Genomic DNA, 4944 nt, shown 5'->3' with positions numbered 1-4944 from the left:
CATAAAGTGATACAATATTCAGCCTTTCATGTTCACACAAATAGATTTTTTTTTTTGAGGTCACTGAATTGTTTTTTCTCCCTTGCATTACTTTGTGACACCAGAATACAGAAAGAGCCAGCCACATATATATGCTACAAACCACATACACCAGCAAAACTTTTCAAAACTGTCTGTTCAAAAATTCTCAAGTGTATTATTTTGTATTATCCACATAATCCACAAACACTCTAATTTTAGCTAAAATTTGAGCTGAAAATAATCAAGGTACCCACCCATTTTGGTGCTTCCCTGACTGAGCGTGGGTGACTCGGTTCAGTAGCAGTTGGTCGCACGACCATGAACAAGCATTGAGCAGGACTTTCTGACACCTTTTCTGTTGTTTGTAGATGATAACCATGGGGCATCATTAACTTCCTGCTAAAAAGAAAACATTTTATTGTCATTGCTCATAGATGAAATTGTCATCCAATTAGACTGGTTTATTGTTTAGAGGCTGATACCTCTAATGCCACCCAAAGACTCAACACCCACTGGTTTTGAATCATAAATTACCCTTTAAACCAATGGGCTCCTACAATACAGGTAAATTCACAGAGAGTCAGAGATGTGGATTCTGGCGTCCAGTTTCTGGTGAAATGATATAATTCAATCTTTTTATGATAGAATAAATGTTTATGGTAAAATATATGCGAAGAGAACAGAGTAATCCTTGCCAAGGTTATGAATATTAATAAAAGGAAGGTGAAGTCATGATTTAAAACAGGCTAAAAGTAGCGCTTACAAGGTCTCAACTCAGCAGACAATGAGGTATTGGGTATCAGTGGCCTAGGACTTTCTCTCTCTCCCTCTCTCTCTCTCTCTCTCTCTCTCTCATAACCATAATATTGAAAACACATCAAAAAATAAAAAGTTCATGGCAAAACAGAGGGGATCTTTGGCAGAAACACCAATCCTGTTACACACTCAGACAAAATGTTGTGACTCACTCAGCATCTCCGATCTCGTCTGAAATCTGAGATGCTGAGTCAGCAGCTCAGTATCTCAGATCTTATCTGAAATCTGAGATGCTGAGTTAGTCACAACATTTTGCCAAAAACACCAATTCTGTTACACACTCAGGCTAAATGTTGTGACTAACTGCTTCAATGTTCCGATATTCTCAGGTCTCGAAGTTTGTCCTGATGCAGACACCCTCTCTACCTTTAAGAGCAGACTTAAGTCCTTCCGTTTTGATCAGGCTTATAGTTAGGGCTGCTTAGACTGGCCCTTAGATATGCTGCAATAAGCTTAAGCTTGGTTTATGCGTCTGCATCGCGGCGACGGCGTAGACCCTACGCCGTCATTGAGCATTCGAAGTTCTGCGTCTAGGGAACACGTTACTCTGCAATTCAACTCCAAGCCACTAGGGGGTGTGGCTGTGTCTTTGTATGGTTTTGGGGGGCTCTTATCGGATTCCAAAACAAAACTACTTACAACAGAAAGTCCAGTGCTTTTCTTTGAACGACTGTTTGCTTTCATGAATCAAACTGTAAACTCTGAACATGACAAACATGACTTCTTGTGGCCGTTTTCTTCCGGAGACGCACATATTTGTTGTGGAGGTTCGTCAACCTCTTCATGCATTCGGCAACCTTCTCTGAGTGGACCAATCACAGTCCTTGATGTTCACATCAGGACGCGTTGACGCGACGCATAGTCAGGATTTTTTGAGGTGCACATCAGGCTACGCCGTAGGGTCCGTGTAGGGGGTCTGCGTCGACGGCATAGGTACGGCGTCAACACGACACAGAAGCATAAACCAGGCTTTAGACTGCCGGGGGATCTCCCATGGTGCACTGGGCCTCTCCTCCTCTCTTTCCTCTCTGTCCTCCTATATGTGTCATATATAAATCATACTCATATATGTTACAAACTCATCTTCTTCTCCGGAGCTGTCAGGCCCCCTGCATCCCAGATCCCAGGTGCTGCTGGAGGAGGCTGCAGACCTGAAGAGGCTCAAGCTGCCACCCATAGCTCCACCTGCTCACATCCCCGTCTGTCCATCAGTCTCTTTCCCTTTCGCTCTCTCTTTATCTCTGTCCCTCTCTTTCCTTCTCTATATCTGTCTCTCTCCATGATCTGTCTTTACCTCTGCCCCGCTCTCCTGTTCTCTTTCCCCCCAACCGGTCAAAGCAGAAGGCTGTCCCCTTTGAGCCTGGATCTGCTCAATGTTCCTGTCTGTTAAAAGGAAGGTTTTTGTTGCCGCTGTTGCAGGATGTGCTTGCTCTTGGAGAATTGTTGGGTGTAAATTCATTGAAGGAGTGTGGTACTGGACCTGCTCCACTTGTAAAGTGTCATGAGATGACTTTTGTTGTGATTTGGCGCTATATAAATAAAACTGACTTGACTTCACTTGAATATAAGCCAGCCCACAGGGGCAGTTCAGCATGTACTGTATATGATAGTTTGTTTTGCATGACATGACCCCTTAAATTTTTACTGTTTTGCCTGTATGAGGGTGACAAAAGACCTCAGTTTTGAGTGATATTACAATATTGGCAGTGTCCACATTCATAATTTTCTTCTTCAATAGGGCTGAGAAATGTAAATGGTGGGGTGGGTGTTTTCAATCAGCATGTTTCTCAGATTGGGAGGTCTCTTAAACCCATTCTTGGTGGTGGTCCAAGGGTCCTTTTTAATTCAGGTTCCATGGCAACAACATGGCAATGTTTTTTTTTAATTGTTGCTGTCATGTCCTGGGTGAAAGGTGAGTAGTAGGGGCACAGGTGATTCTGTTCTCACTGATTCTAGTCCTTGTACTATGTAGGCTTTAATTCTGGTTCCAGCCTGTATGATCCACTTTCTTTGTAGAAATTTGTGTTCAAGCCATGACTTTTGAAGTCATCATATAACGAGCCTATGCTGCGGATTTGATGAAACTGTGAGATAGGGAAACTTTATTTCAAAGAAATTGGAAAAAAATTGGATGACATGAATGTCCACGTAAAACTGAGTTGAGGTCAGCAATTCTTTCTGACGTGGGTTTAACACCTTATGAATTGTATTATATCACTTGAAAACACAAAAAAAATGAAGTTTGGTTCATGGAAAGGACAATGCTAGAAACCAACACCACCTCACAAGTATCCAGTACCTCAGCCTGAAGGTCCATCACACTTTGCGTGACAACTCTTTGGACTTTGACCTGTGAAGGAAAAAAATATGTGAGAAGTTAAACAGCTCGTGTAAACTCTTCTCAGGAATCATGCAAGCTGTGCAAACAGGAAATGCACCCACCACCACCCTGCAGAGGAGCACCTTATATAGAAGTATATGCCTGACACAGGTGATGATTGTTTTGTGTTTGTGGGGAGAAAGCGAGGCAAACCTGTGAAAAGTGGCTGAAACAGAGAAACAAGAGATGGAAGATTCAGCATGTACCCTTCAACGCACCAGTGGTTTGTTTCCCAGAAAGCTTGCAATAAATCTCCTCTACTTATCTATTTACATTTGTGTAAATCACCCAGCCATCAGAACCCACTGCAAACACCAGGGTGTACATTCACATACATGTTCATTTTACCAGTAAAAGTTTGGCCATAAATGAGCCTGTGTGTGTGTGTGTGTGTGTGTGTGTGTGTGTGTGTGTGTGTGTGTGTGTGTTTTACCTTAGCTAATGTACAAGAAGCAACAGCCTGTGCAACTCTGACATGCTGTTCCCATTTTATTATTTTCAGATGGAACCCTCCTCTCTCAGGGTGTCTGATCCTCCTCCAGATGAATGAAAAAAGGCATTTTTACAAAATAAAGAACACTTTAAATGTGACAAGAGTTACTTGGCAAAAGTATGTACATGTAATAAATGACTGACATATGTAGCTTTCCACTCCATATCAACTGCAAGATGGGAATTTCTCTAAATAATTTGGCATTGACCACTTCATGGATCTCCTTCCATCCAGGCTCCTTTTCGTTGAAACCTATAACTGGTGCAGGAGGATTAATAAAGGACTTGTAGTGGCTCAGCTCTTGATCCCTGGATTTTTTTCCCTGAAGGAGGTTTTTTTTTTGTTTGTTTTTTTATTTACAGGCTCATAGCCCACACATGATCACAAACAGTAACCAGTATAAGAAGAGAGAGAAAAAAAAAGATGAAAGGAAATAGTCATTTAAAAAAAAAAAGAGGCACGTATGCCAGTGTTCCCGGATTTTGGAGGTGAACCTGACACAACTGCGTCCTGGGTCTGTCATTAGGGCAATAATGTTGTTAGGAGAACGGTCCAGCCGTCTCATAAAACGATGCACAAGGTTCCTCAGCAGGGCCATGAAGTTGGTGAAGCCCAGATTGCAAAAGAGTTCACTTGCTCTAGTGCTCTTGGTTCTCCCAGAAGTATCCGTAAGCAGTTATTATAAGCAACTTTAAGCTTGCGTAGGCTCACCTTTTTGAAGTTGACCCACAGTGGAGCAGTATAGAGAGGGGTACAATACGCTCTGAATAGGTTTACCTTTACATCAACAGGACAATAGTGGAATTTATGGATCAACATGTTAGCTTGAACATAGAGTAATCTCCTCTGTCTAGACATGTCCGCATCATCTTCCAGAGTGTCAGTTGTAATATGACCCAAATACTTTGTATAGTTAGACACACTCAGTGCATCTCCAGCAAGGTAGAAAGTGGGAAACTTAAGTTCAAGGTCATCTTTAGTTCTACAAACTAGGATCACACTCTTCTTGGCATTGTATTTAACATCATAGTCAATGCCATAGTTGGAGCAAATATTGAGTAACTGTTGGAACCCACTAGAGCAGGGTGATATCAGGGCTAGGTCGTCCACATACATAAAGTGATTGACCAGGGTGTCACCTATCACACAGCCTGTATTGCACGCCCCCAACTGCTTAGACAGGTCGTCCATATACACATTAAAGAGGACTGGGGATAAAATCCCTCCCTGCCGA

General features: G+C 42.3%; 1 long non-coding RNA gene across 1 annotated transcript; it reads right to left on the bottom strand.

Moving 5' to 3' along the window:
- Positions 1 to 352: 352 nt before the first annotated feature.
- On the bottom strand, positions 353 to 3312 carry LOC147252468 (uncharacterized). Its single transcript, XR_015118761.1, has 3 exons — positions 3280 to 3312; positions 3137 to 3187; positions 353 to 417 (listed from the first exon to the last, which is right to left on the bottom strand). It is a non-coding gene; the product is annotated as an uncharacterized LOC147252468 (long non-coding RNA).
- Positions 3313 to 4944: the final 1632 nt, after the last annotated feature.

This window comes from Aulostomus chinensis, chromosome 12 (assembly GCF_037954235.1).
Source record: "Aulostomus chinensis isolate RoL2024-O1b breed Wild chromosome 12, RoL_Achi_v1.0, whole genome shotgun sequence".
In the NCBI taxonomy this organism is placed as follows: Eukaryota; Metazoa; Chordata; class Actinopteri; order Syngnathiformes; family Aulostomidae; genus Aulostomus; species Aulostomus chinensis.
The sequence above is the reverse complement of the archived record's forward strand: the minus strand, read 5'-3'. Positions and strand labels throughout refer to the sequence as shown.